Genomic DNA, 14,934 nt, shown 5'->3' with positions numbered 1-14,934 from the left:
TAGGCAAATGCTTTACCACTGGGCAACACCCCAAGTCCAATCTTTTCTCTTTACAGGTGGATTATGTAATTTATTTCTTACAGTACCTAACACACTAGGCAGTGTTAACACACTAACACACTAGGGCAGAAATTATAAGTTCATTGTGAAATTCGGAAATCATTTTCCTTTGCTTCCTTTGACAGACAAAAGGACAAGTATTTCCCTCATCTATTTAAATTCATCTAAGCAAACTACATCCCTTAAGAGCTTAAGAAACGTGAAGACATTCTTGGCTGTTTAGAGCAGCTAAACAACCCATCTTTTAGAAAGCTCTCAGAGAAATTGGGATGCCTCACCTAAGAATCATACTCAAATCTATTCATCTTATCTGCTTCTCTAAGAAGAAAAATCAATTCTTGGCCATGCTTGGGCTTAAGGCCCTGATTGGGCATTTTCTTGATGACAGCTCTGACACTTAACCAATATCTTGACATTGGTTTCCAAAGTTGTTTGCATTTTCAGTCCTCAAGTCCTTGAAGTCCTGGCAAAGGCCACTGCCCCTACCACCTGGCCCTGTCCACTCATTTAGGGCTCATAGAGCTGCCATCCAGAGATTCCATCCAGCCCAGTCTAAGGCAACCGCATTTCCCCGAAGTTGCTGAATCCAGCGTAGGGCTGAATATGGGACATTGTGACCACTGCAGGTTCTTACTTTCTATCTTCCTGTTGAATCTTGGAATAAACTTCACATGTCTAGATCCAAAGGCTTATAGCTAGAAGCATCTAGCAGGCAAAATAACAGGAGCAGCCTAAAGAGAGGAACTGATCCTCCGAGAAGGATCATCCAGGAACACACCCCAACCTGATGTATATACTACAAAATAACAAAATATAAATAAGCTTGTATAACTTGCGGCCTCCTTCTGACCTACTGACCCCTCTTCTTCATTGTTTACCCTCTCCCATTTTGTTCTCCCCTTCCCCAGCTCCTCTCCCATTCCTATTCCTTCTCCATAGCCCATGCTGACAACATTCCCAATACCAGGAATCTGTCTCAGAGCTTGTGTCCTGCTACTGGTGATTCAAGGGTATCCTCCTAATAGGAAGTCTGAGACTCTTAAATGGCATAACAATCAGAATGAAAGTCACGCCATTGTACAAGGCAAACTTTCCATATTGGAAATTGTTGTTTCTAATAGTTCCCAGGTACATACAATTAGATTATTCAAAACAGGTTTCACACTTGTGCTCACCTGAAAGTGAGCACCTCCCTCGATTTTGCATCATAGGGTTCTTGCCTCCCTCACTCTAGTCCCAGCCCTGCTCTTAGGTTTGGCCCATATCAGTCTCCAAGAAATGAATACAGAGCAGAATGACTAAGGGTTCCAGAGAGAAGAATAAGATCAAGTGCCTGGCTTGGGGAAAGGGGAGCCCAGCATGTGATGCTGGCAGCGATGATGCCCTTATGAAAAACAGTGGATAAGCATCATAAAACCCAGACATCATAATCTCAACCTAGATACTGAACCTAATCTTGCTATCTTCAGAGTCACAGGGTCTCTTGGGCATTTGTTTTCAGATGGGCTTGAGACACTGCCTGGCCATCTTCAGGGCATCTTGCCATAGTCTTAGCCCTGAAAGGAATGCTCAGTTGCCTCATTGATGAGAGATATGTACCCAATCCTCCCCTAACAGGGAGGGACCAGTCCTTAGGACTGGGGGTGTAGCTCAATGGTAGAACACATGTTGGTGTGTGCAAAGCCCAGGTTCCATCCCCAGCACCAGGGGTTAAGGTGACCTGCCAGTCCTCTTACCATTTCCCTTCCATTCTGTTTCTATCACCAGAAGTGATCCTTTCTGCCAGGGGCCCAAATCATCCAGGTCACTACATCAGATGTGTGGTATTATTTCTTATTGGCTTAACTGCTTCTTCCATGTTTGTGGTTAGCGATTGCTAATGAATACAATCTTGCATTTGTTTTCTTGAAAGAGGACTTTCAGCACAATAACATATCTGGCACCTCTTCTCCTTTCTTCATTTCCCATGATGAGATCATCACAAGCATAACTTCTTAAGAAATCCTTACAACCAGTATCTCGCAGGAAACCAAATACTTCACAGGCAGGAGTGTCGGGCACTGGACCCTGGGCTTTCCGACAGAAACTTAGTAGCAGCAAAGGTTTCATTCCTCACCTTATAACTCCAATTAACCCTTCATTGTGTTCTTGGGGTCAGCTTGCTGTCACAGTGTAACCCCTCTCCATTTCCCTCCACACCTCAGGCCTCTCCATAAATGTTCACACAGTCCATTTCTATCAGAAGTGATTCCTCTCCAACTGGACAAATCCACTCACTTCCCAAAGTCTCCTGAAAGAAACCTGGCAACTTTAACTCTTTTGTTCATACGCTCCGTACCCAGTGTTCTCTGCTTTCCTGTGCTACCTGTCATGTCTCCTTTGGCATTTTTTAAAAATACTTTTAGTTGTAGATGGACACAATACCTTTATTTTATTTAGTTATTTTTATTTGGTGCTGAGGATTGAACTCATTACCTCACACATACCAGGTGAACACTCAACCACTGAGCCACAACCCCAGACCCTCCCTTGGCATTTTGAGAGCTTCCTCATGCCTTCCATTCCCCACCACTGATGTAGCCACAGGAGAGATTGAACTCTGGAGGGAAAGCCCTAACCCTAGCTGGTGGAAGTGGGGCGTAGACAATACAGAAGGCTTCAGATCAGGGTACCAAGACTCATCTCCCAGTCCTGCCAAGGACTAGCCATGTGGCCTGAGGAAGTGAGTTAACTGCTGGGCCCATGTCTCCTCCTCCAAAAGGCTCCTCAACGGCCTGCTGAGCCCTGACTATTCCTCACTCAGAGCACAAACAAGGATTTCTTCCATTCGATAGCACAAGTACTAACGAAGTAGGGAGTGCTACAGACAAGCAGCCTGCCAAGCCAGGAAGGGACTAACAGTTTGCCTCCATCGTCCTTACTCTTCCAAATGCTTCCCATCAAGGTTGCTTTGGGCACTTGCTACTGAGCCCCCTCCTGGTGGCCCGTGTAAATGCAGCTGAAGAGGTCTTCTTACCCATCAGAGGTCTCTGCTTCAGTCTCTCCTGAATCATCCACTCTCTTGAGAAACACTTTCTGCCTTCTACAACACCATCCTCTCTTGCTTTTCTTCTCACCTCACTGAATGCTCTTTCTAGCCTCATCTATTAGGTCCTCCTTTTCCCAAACCCTTAAGATTGGGAACCCCAGGATTTAGTACTTAGAACTTTCTCCTTCTGAGTCTTTGCCTATTTCCTGGGTCATCTCATTCAGGCTGATGCCTTTAAATGCCATCTGTGCACTAAGTGAGACTTGTCCAATTCAAATCTCCAGCTTGGACCATGTCCTTGAATTTGATATATCCAACTGCCTACTCAACATCTCCATTCAACTTGTCTCTAATACCCCACCCCCACCACAATGTCAACAAAACAAAACAAGCTGTTGGTCCTGTAGCCTTCCCCTGTCTCAGGTGATGACAATTCCACTCTTCAAATAGCTCAGGCAAAAATTCTGCAGCTGTGCTTAATTTTTCTTTCTTGCAAAATCCACATCAGCAATCCTACTGACTCAGTCTTTGAAAGAACTAGAACAATCTTTCTCTGTCTTCACTATTGTCACCCTAATATGTGCCATCCCTATCATTAGCCTGTACTCAGTGACCTCCACTTTGGTCTCTCTCCTTCTACTTTTGTACTCTATAGTTTACTTTCTACGCAGCAGCTAGAGTGAGCCTCTTAAAAATAGGCAAATCTGTCATTTCTCTGCTCAGAATTCTCTAGGGTAAAAGCAGAGTCCTTAAATTGACCCACAAGGCCTTACATGATCTGGCCCTTTCTATCCTCTGATCTCATTGCCAACCACTCTTCCCCTTGCTGATTTCTGGATTGTATGGTAAGAGTGTGTTTAATTTTCAAACTTCCAAACTGTCTCCCAAAGTGTCTGTACCATTTTGCTTTCCACCAGCAATGAATAAAAGTTCTTGTTTCACATCCTCACCAGTATTTGATGTTGTCAGGATTCTTGATTTTAGCCATTCTAATAGGTGCATAGTATTAGTTCATTGTTTTAATCTGTATTACTGTGATGACATGGGATTTAAAACTTATTTTCATGTACTTATTTGCCCTCTGTATATCTTCCTTGGAGAGGTGTCTGTTAAGGTCTTTAGTTCATTTTTAAACTGGATTATTTTCTAAATTTGAGTTGTAAGAGTTCTTTGTATATTTTGGGTAACAGTCCTTTACCAGATGTGTATTTTGCAACTGTTTTCTCCTAGTCTGTGGTTGGTGCTTCTTTTAAGATGTGAGAAATCAAAATATACTTATGGGCCCATATGAGGATACCTGGAGAGAAGAAGACAATAAGCCCCATAAGGGAGAAGGAATAATAATCAGCATATGGAGATCTCTAGGAAGCAGAAATGGACAGTACACAGAGCCTGGGGGAGAACCACCCTTTCCTTGGTCTGGAGGGAAAGGACATGAGAATGGGTAACTGATAAGAGTGTGAGATGGGAAATTGATGGAAACCTACTGATAATTTATTTTTTCTGTGATGTATAAGGCAAGATCACCTACACAGGGTAAGAAAAGTGAGAACAGATAAATCTTGAGAAGAGGTGTGAAGATTTTGGGTAGTGGCTCTAAGAAATAGGAGAGGTTGATCTTCCAGTAATGTAATGGTTTTTAAGCAAAGATGAAAGATCATGGTTTAGAATAACAATAATCGCACCTCTTCCCTCTGTTGTGGGGGTTGCAGGCAAGAAGATCACAGCTGGGCAGGAGAGTTGATGTGGGAAGGCAGAAATGCAGGCCCAAAGGTCCAGAACATATGGCTGACAGATCTGGCTCCATGAGAATGTTATAGGCCAGACTCTAAGGGAAATGACTAAACAGACTCCATTTTGCTCTGAAACTTCATGTTATGTAGGAAATAAGTTTCTCCCATGGGAACACCCCGCCTCTGTGCCCATCATCAGTTACTTAGTGTGACATGCCTAATAATATACAATGGCAACTCCTATGTAGTAAAGAATTGCTCTCTTTTGATTCCTATTGCTCCTAAACAATGTACCATGTGAACATTGATTGTGTGGATGTTAGTAAACCATTCTTTAGTTTGTACCTAGGTAAGGGTCATTTTGACCCACTTCCCCCTCTGTCGATGATCTCATGATGTTAATGTGTAATTTTGAATCATAGCAACAGACACTTATGATTAATGTGATTTTTGGTATGAGAACCCCTACAACCCTGTGGTCAGGGCTGTTCTCCCAATAGCCAATTTTTGGGGCATTGTGTGAGACAGTCAGCTGGCCAGCTAATAAAGGCTCTCAAATTTGGACTTCTCAGTGGTGATCGGTCTGTTCTTAAGTTGCGCCCCATAACACTACCTCATGAACTCTCTCTTCAGCTGCTGCTCCTTCACCATGACTGAAACCCCAAGACCCCAGTCCCATCCCAAGTTCTGACTCCCTCAGGACTGTAAGGCAGTCAAATTATGGAAGGATGGGTTCTTAGCAAGCAGAAGCTGAGATTAGCATGTTGGAAGTTTTCTAGGGAGTGCTCTTGAGCTCAACAACATGGGAAGGAAAGAAAAGAGGATTGGGCAGCAGAAAGTTGGGTCCCAGAACAGTCTCAACAAAGGTCCTGACCTATCACAGGGGGTACTCTGAAGCTGGGGTCATCTCTTCAGAGTTGTCCTGTGTTGGGGACAGAGCAGGCCTTTTATAACCAAGCACAAATCAGGATGTAGGTCTCCTTAGAGGGGAAAAGACCATGATTGGGTTACTTTCTTGAGCAGAGGCAATTCCCAAAAAGGACTTGTACCTGAGAGTCATCTTTCTTCAGAACTTGTAGCAGCTGGAGAAATAAGTCCTTCAGCCATAAAGTGCACCACAGCATCCACCCAGAAGCACACATTCAATTAGCCCTATTCTATGCCTAAGTCAGGGGCTCCCTCAAACTCTGGTGGGAGGGCTTAGAAGCATCGGGGACTTGCCTGAGGCATGTGGGTACAGGCATCAGACTCCTGCATAGGAGTAAGAGGCCTTGAATTCTCCTCTTACTTTAGCTACTGACTCCCTGAGTAACATCAGGCAAGTCTCTGCTCTCTCTTAGCCTCAGTTTCCCCATCTTATATAAGGGTTGAACTGAGGTCCTTGCCAACGGTCTATGGCTTTCTGGTGCCAACAGTCATGGACCTGCTGTGCCTCTTTCTTGTCACTCAGAGGCCCCACCTGTCACCCAGCCCTCCTACTTCCAGAGCTGTTAGGCTCAGGTCCTGTATGGCTGGGGGTCCCCAGCTGAATCCAACATTACATCTAAGAGAGAGTGAGCATCAAGTGCTCCTTTCAATCCTCCAACCCTTCTCAGAATAGATTTTAACTCTTCCAGAACCATTACGGGTTTCTGCTTCAACAGAGAGCCATTATCGAATATTTGATGGGCATGATTCTTGGAGGTCTTTCTGTTATCTGGCATCATCTAGAGAGTTTTAGTCTTGCACTCATCATTAGAAGTTTCGAGGAATTTAGGGGCTCTGAAAGCAGCCAGATTACAAGACAAAAATAGATGAGAAGTCTGCTTTTGCTTTGGGAAAGATCAAACACCACTGAACTGTCCCTCCTCCTATACGCCCACCCCCTGCCACCAACTTTACATTTCTCAGAATAGTCCCCTGGTTACTTAACCCAACTGCTTACCATGGCAATGGTTTTGTTTATGCTCTTTTGTTTGTTTGTTTTTTTCTTAAGGGAAGACAGTCTTCACTTCCCAGCTCTACATTTTGCTTTTCACTCAGAGTGAAATCGGGGAGAATGTGGGCCACCACTCACATTTCTGAACTGATGCAGAATGTAAAGAAGAAAACCAGTCAAACAACACTTGAGCTCAATCCCTGGCGTCACCGCACCTGGGGGTTGGAAAGACCCTTCAACATCCTCTGATCTATTTACGCCAACTTTACAGATGGAAGGAGATGAATGCAAGTTACAAAGCCACACAAGAATCCCTGCTTCTTCTAGATCCTTTAGAAAAGGAACGAAGGCTTTTAGAACATGGTCTTGCCTTTGAAATAGCAGAAAAGACAACATTTAACAACCAACCCATACTTAACAGTGATAGAAATCAGGTGAGGAACCATTGGCAGACCAGAAATATCCAGGAACTTTTAGAAGTTGGAAAGTAGATGGGGGTTTCAGGTTCCCCAGATTGATGCTGGATTAAGTGAACTGTAGATTCCCTCCTGCAACTAAGCTTTGGAGAGACTGGATAAGTGCAAGGGGGATGACCCCTGCAAAAAGATGGATCCCAGTCTGGGCAAGTACTGTGGCTGGGATGGAGAGAGTCAGACACGATGGATAGATAAAAGTCTGAGGAGGGCTTTCTCCTCAGGTGATGGTGGCCTTCTCCTTCACCATTATGGGTAGAAACATTAGCACAGCCCCAGTCTGTTCATTTTCTAATCATATTGTCTTGATTGGCCCCTTTTCTTAGCTGTCTAATAAGGGAAAGGTAAAACCTATCTGAATAAAAATATCATCTTCAATTTCAGTCCATTTATCTCCAGCAAACAATAAAGACTTGTAAGTCATATGAAGAGGCAGGAAAATATGATCACATGTGCTGAGGAGGAAAAAAGAAGGTAAAAGAAGACTCATAGATGACTCAATACAGTTAGCAAATGGCATTTTCTTTTCTTTTCTTTCTTTTTTTCTTTCTTTCCTTATTTTTAAAATTCAGATATTTTGGGGCTGCGGTTGTGATTCAGTGGTAGAGCGCTTGCCTAGTATGTGTGAGGCACTGGGTTCAATCCTCAGCACCACATAAAAATAAACAAATAAGGGGCTGGAGAGATAGCTCAGTTGGTAAAGTGCTCACCTCGCAAGCACAAGGCCCTGGGTTCAATCCCCAGCACCACAAAAAAATAAATAAATAAATAAATAAATAAACAAACAAACAAATAAAATAAAGGTATAAAAACATTGAATTCTAGTTTAAAAAAAAAAAAAGAATTTGTTTTAAAAAAAATCCAAATATTTTATTTCACCACCAAAGAGGAGATGTTGCTATCAACTGTTCAAGTTTGAAGATACTATTCAGGTCAAATTAATTAGTAGAAATTTATAAAAGGGTATATTAGTTTGTTTAAACTGCAATAATAAAATGTCACAGTTTAGGTGATCTTAAATAACAGAAATAATTTTACACATTTCTGGAGTCCAAAACCTGATGAGCCATCTCTCCATGTCTTGTAGACAGTCACTGACAGACAAGCATTTTAAATAAATATTACAAATATGTTAATGATGATAATGGAAAGTGCAACAAAATGGTTAAAAAGAGAATTATGTGTAAAAATAGCAAATGAACTTTCTGGAGTGGCAAAACAATATCTGAAATTAAAAATTCATTTGAATGGATTTAATATCAATAAAGAGTATTAGAGAACTCAAAGATCAATACAAATTATCTAAATTGAACCCCATAGAAGGGAAAAAAATGGAAGGAACAGAGCACATGAGACATCTGAGACACAATGACAAATTCAGACATCTGTGTAAGTGGGATCCCAGAACAGAAAGAGAACAAGACAAAAGCAAAACTGAAAGAGCTAATGATCAAGAACTTTTCCAAACTGATCAAATACATCATTTAAAATGCTCGTTGAAACCCAAGCAAGATAAATACAAAGAAAACCACACCTAAGCACTTCATAGTTATATAGTTGAAAACCAAAGCTAAATAGCAAACCTTAAAGGCAGCCAGAGAATAAAGACATATTACTTCCAAAGGAGCAATAGTAACATTTGGTATTTTTGCATCAAAATTAGAAAAGTTAAATTTGGAAGCTAGAAGAATATCAAGTGATATTTTAAAGGTGCCAAGTGAAAAAGACCTGCAAGTGTATAATTCTATATTCAGTAAAATATCTGGGAAAATGAAGACAGTTTCAGACAAACAAAACTGTAGCCAAGATAATACTGAAAGGATAATCAAATAAACTATTAAAATCAAGAGAAAGTAAATACACACACATACATAAATATAGAAAATCAAACAATTGTTTATAAAAGTGTCAAAGCAATTCAATGGGAAAAGGAAAATATCCCCCAACAAATGTGCTGGAACTACTAAAAACCCATTTGGGAAATAAAGGCCCTCAATCTCTACCTCACACTATATGCAGCAGCACACAGTAGATGGATCATAGACCTAAACAGAAAAGCTACAATAATAAAAGCTACTAGAAGTTCTAGGAGAATATCATTGTGACCTCAAAGTCAGCAAATATTTCTTAGGGAAGATACAGAAAGTATAATCATAAAAGAGATGAGTGATAAACTGGCCTTCATCAAAATTAAAAACTTCCATTCACCATTAAGAAAATAAAAAGGCATGCTATGGAATGAGAGAAAATATTCATAATACATACTAATGGAGGACTTGTATCCACATATATAGAGAATTATTGCAACTCAACAATAAGACAGGTCACATTTTTAAATATGCAGAAAGCCAGATATTTCAAAAGATACGCAAATGATCAATAAGTAAATGAAAAAGTGCTTCAAATCATTATTCATCAGAGAAATATAAACAAAAACAACAATTAAGTATCACCACATACCTGATAGGATGGTTAAATGAAAAAAGATTTACAGCACCAGCCACCAGAACTCCCAGAGGTTGCTGGGAGTGTAAAATTAAACAATCTTTTGGAAAACTGATAGTTTCTTAAAAGTTAAATGTACACTTATCCTATGTCCCGAGGAGGGTTGTCCAGGGTTGGCTGTGAGCCCAGTGACCAGGAGGGGCATTCACTGAGGTAGAGAACATGGAAGGGTTCAGTTATGGGCATGTGAAGCTAGTGGGATTTTGCAAAAACACCTAGGGCAGAGGTCTAGGAGGTAGCTGGGTACAGCAGTGTGGGGCTGCAGAGACATTGGTTAGTTAAACACCTGTGTACTGAGTCACCAAGACTGATCAGGAATGAAAGAGGCCTGGAGTGGGGTGAGTGAGAGGTGAGAGGTGGATCTATGGCCACAAATCAGGCCTGGGTCAGGGACCCTAGACTTCTGGGTACAGCCCTGCTTCCAGTCTGGTCTTCCTCCTCCAATTCAGGCAGGCTACTCATGCCTCATCCCTGTGTCCCACAGCTGCTTCTTTGATGGCTCAAGTCACTTAACCAGTTGTCCACCTATGCCAACCAACTCTGATCAGCAGGAATATGAACAGTTCACATCTCCTAACAACCCAGGCAGACAGGCTACAAGACTTGGTTGTATTTTTGCAGGAGAAAAAAAAAAAAAATTAGAGCCCAGATAAATGAATTTGTTAATATTGTGTCAACTGCCAGTTAACAGCAAAGTCCAGCCCCGCTACCTCTCTGCCTGAATGTGCAGCAAACCTCACCTAAAGACAAAGCATTCGCTCCACTCACAGGCACTAAGGCTCAACCCTACCAATTCCAGCCAAACTCCCCAACCCCCAGCAGCTGGGCTGAGGGAGTCCCTCAGCTAAGCCTGGTGCATCCTGGCCAGCCCTAGCCACCCACAGTGGGGAAGCCCTGAGCAGCCGCTTCCTTTCCAGACACTTCCGGTCCAAAATCTGGTGGCCTCAAAGCCTCCTGCCTGCTGAGTCAGCAGCCCTCCGTGCTCCATTCATACAGCACCCTTGGCAGGCACCACTTCCTGCCCTAGAAGGGCCACCACAGCCCACAGGACAACCTCACAGCAGCTGCCTACATAGTGCCTACCCACACTCCACAGGAAGCACCAGCACTAAGAACTAAGAAGGTCCCAGATTTCTTCCTCTCTTTCACCCCCAGACAAAACCAAGTCCTTCCTGTCTATTCTTGCTGGGCTGCATCCCTCCTCCTTCTCACTGGTGTCTGCCATTGACACTTTTTTCCCCACCAAACTCATTCTCTCACCTGCATGGGGCTGGGGTTGTGGCTCAGTGATGGCGTGCTCACCTAGCACGCATGAGGCCCTGAGTTCGATCCTCAGCACCACATAAAAATAAAATAAAGGTACTGCGCCCACCTACAACTAAAACAAAATGTTAAAAAAAAAAAAAAAACAGGAATCTATTCACATTCTTCCCTGCTCAAGAACCCCCCATGGTTCCCTATTCACTACAGAAATGAACTCACATTCCTCTGCCTGGTACTCAAGACCCTTCTTATGACAATCGAGTCCATACATGTCAAGCTAATTACTGTCCTAGGGTCACCAGGGGATGTCTGCTGCCTCTGTGAATTTGAGGGGAGGAGGAAACACCTCTCTTGATCAGACCTATCAGAACTCCCCAAGAGCCAAGTTGTCCTTTCCTCCAGAGAAAGGAGGAGGGGCTTCAGGGATGGGCACTCAGTTTGCTTCCTTGAGTTCCTTTCCTAGACTATGGACCCAGGAAGCCCAGCCTTGTGGCTGGACAGCCCAGAACCAAAGAGAAATGAGAATTCCATACCACCAAGAGACACCAGCAGAAGTAGGACCACAGGGATCATCCCAAAAGAGGACCCAAGATGCACCCCCATGACCCAAACAAATTGGGACTGAGACTGGGTTCTGGGTCAAAATGCCCTGAACCTGGGATACCAGATAGGAATTGCTTACCCCCTACCATGACCACAGCATCACTCATAATCTCCCAAGCCCCCACTCCTTCTAATCCCTCCAGGGCTCCTTGGGCAAACTTCCCAAGATGCTGAGAAGGATGAGAGAGATATAGAGCTGTGAAAATATCAGTTAACCCCTGGATCTAGCTATGCCTGAAGCAAGCTGAACGCCTAGACTGCCAAATACTTGAGCCAAACTTTTTTCTTCCTTAAGTCTGTTTGAGTTAAGTTTCTATTATCTGCAATGTGAAGGAGTCCTTCAATACAGATTCATTCATGTACTCAAATACATTAACTACATACTGAGTGCCTGGTAGGGAGCTGTAGGGACAGAGACAACCAAGTTCTACATGATCTCAAGGAGCAGATTACAACAGGTTGAAGATGGACATGCACATAAACTGGTACAGTTCAGTACAGAATACATTTTAAGATATAGTGAGGGCCACTGAAAGTACCTCAGAGTCCTAATAGCCCAAGGATCCTGAAGAACAATGAGTAGCTCCCCAGGTAAGAAAAAAAAAAAAAAAAAAGCTGCCTCAAGGGACCTGTCCTACCTCTGTCTGTCATTCTCTCAACTACCTTTCCTTGAAATAGCAGAAAGTGAGTCAAAGTTGGCCTCTAGTTCCTGCTCTGACATTTTGCTCTTCCATTTGTTTTTTTGGATTTTTTTTTTTTTTTTTTTTTTTTTTTTTTTGGGTACGGGGGATTGAACCCAGGAGTGCTTAACCACTGAGTCACATCTCCATCCCTATTTTTAATATTATGTTTGTTTTGATGTGGATGATCATTAGCTGAATTACTTAGGACCTCGCTAAGTTGCTGAGGCTGGCTTTGAAGTCGTGACCCTCCTGCCTCAGCCTCCTGAGCTGCTGGGATAAACAGGCGTGTGCCACTGTGCCCAGCCTTGCTTCTTGAAGCTTAATGAGGTGCCTTCCCCTGTCTGAGCTCAATGCGCCCATTCTAAAAGAAAATTTTTGTTAGAAGCTGATAGAACTTCATCAAAATTTTAAGGCTTTATGTACTATATCCTTAAACTTCAGGCAATTAAAATCCATGCACATCCCATTGAAAGGTACACAGTGACTGTGGCAGAAACCAGTAGCAGTCCCCTTCTAGTCATTTTCCCCTTCTGTAAAATTGTTACCTTAGCACAGGGCCACTTAGCTAGACTACAGATCACAGCCTCCCTTGCAGGTGGGTGTGACCATATGACATTTTCTGGCTACGGGATTTGAGAGGAACAGGATATGTACACTTCTGGTCATGCCCTTAAAGAGGAGGAACTTATTCTCTTCTTTATTCTCCCTCTTCCCACTGGCTGGAACACAGACATGGGCCTTCCAGGACCAAACTGCCAAAGGCAACACCCTGGGCATCGCAGAGCAGCAAGACAGAAGGATCCTGCCAGGGCTGTGGTATCAGCCCTGGATATTCCTGGACAGTCACATGGGTGAGAAATAAGCATCTGTTCTAGCATAAGTCACTGTTATTTTGGGTCTTTCTTACAGCATCTGAACTAACTAATTTAGGGAGCCATCCCTCCCTTTCTTTCCCTCCTTCTCTTCTCCCCCTCTCTCCACGCTATGAAAATTGCCATGCTCACAGCCACAAAAGGAAACCACATCTAAAATAAGTATCACAAAATATGAACTGGAGACTGTCTCATCACAGTCACTTCGCCCAGCTCAGGGGCTATTTCAAGAGTGGAAGTGACCTGGGGATTGTCTGGAAAGGAGAAAAGAGTCAAGAATGGTCTGAAGTCAAGAACAATGAGACAGGCACAGTGGCACACACTGTAATCCCAGTGGCAGGAGGATCGAGACTTCAAAGCCAGCTCGGCAACTTAGTGAGGCCCTAAGCAACTCAGCGAGGCACTGTCTCTAAATAAAACATAAAAAGGGCTGGGATGTGGCTTAGTGGTTAAGTGCCCCTGGGTTCAATCCCTGGTACAAAAAAAAAAAAAAAAAAAAAAGAACAAAGGGTCCATGCACTTAGAATAGAATGGAGATCTGGAGATGAAGCAGGTTTAGGAGGAAGAATAATTCCTACAGAGCTTGAGCTAATGGTCATCCACACCAAAATATCTTACGGATTCCTGAACCCAGAGTAAGAGCTCAGGAACGCAGAGACAGAGAAAAGTCATCCATGCCCTGGTGCTGGTAGAAGCCAAAGCTGAATCACTGAGAGGATGATGGAATGAGAAGCCCCAAGACAAATTCTGAAGAAACTGCAAAAGTTGATGATTAAGTATCAGAACAGGAGTCCTCTCTTCCCTACCACCTGTTTGTCCTCTTCAGTGATGGGTGCCAACCATCTCCTAGCATAGTCCCCTTGCTTTTAGGCAGCCTCTCATCAGTGGAAAGCACTACCTTATTCTGAGCCAGTATAATATAGTCCATCTGACCTCATTCAATCCCTTGAACCACACATTCAATCCCTTGGACCACAAGGAACAAGTGTCCCTGTTTCCTTATAGTCCTGAAAGCATTTGATCTTGACAAGATTACCACTGGGCAGCCATGCCACATGGGTCACCAAAATAATAGGCTATCAAATCCGTGGCCAATGATCGGAAGTCATTTGCAGGACTAGGGATGTAGCTCAGTAGCAGAGAGCTTGCCTAGCATGCACCAGGCCCTGGGTTCAATCCCAAGTACCGCAATAACAAAAAACAAGTGGAAGTCATCTGCACTCATTGTGCTATCTCACATCTCTGCTGTCCTCCTCTGATGAAGCTGGGGGTCAGGTGGAGCTTTGTAGAATGTTCCATTTGTTTTTATTACAGTTCACCCAGGTAAACCAAGTCCACCCCTCCATACCATGATCTCTTTATTTAATGTAGTAAATAACTGTAACATGAAGTTTACCATTTTAACCTTGTTTAAGGAAACAACTGGGTGGCAATAAGCATATTCGCAGTGTGTGTAGCCATGCCATGAGTTTTTTCTTTTTAATTATTTAAAAAAATTTTTTTTAGTGTAGATGGACATAATACCTTATTTTATTTATTTAATTTTTATGTGATGTGAGAATCGAAACCAGTGTCTCACATGTGCCAGGCAAGTGATCTACCACTGAGTCACAACCCCAGCCCCCCATGCCATGACATTTGAAGTACTGTTTTCAATAGTTCCTGGTACACAGAAGGTGCTTAATGTTTCTTGGTGAATAAAAGAAAAGGATAAATGTCATCCAGAAAGGTTGCTCTCTCCTCTGTGCTGTGTCATGGGTCATCAAGGTCCTCAGGGAAAGGACAGGAATAGGAAA

Source organism: Sciurus vulgaris (assembly GCF_902686455.1).
Source record: "Sciurus vulgaris genome assembly, chromosome: 2".
Lineage (NCBI taxonomy): Eukaryota > Metazoa > Chordata > Mammalia > Rodentia > Sciuridae > Sciurus > Sciurus vulgaris.
This window is presented reverse-complemented; position numbering follows the sequence as displayed.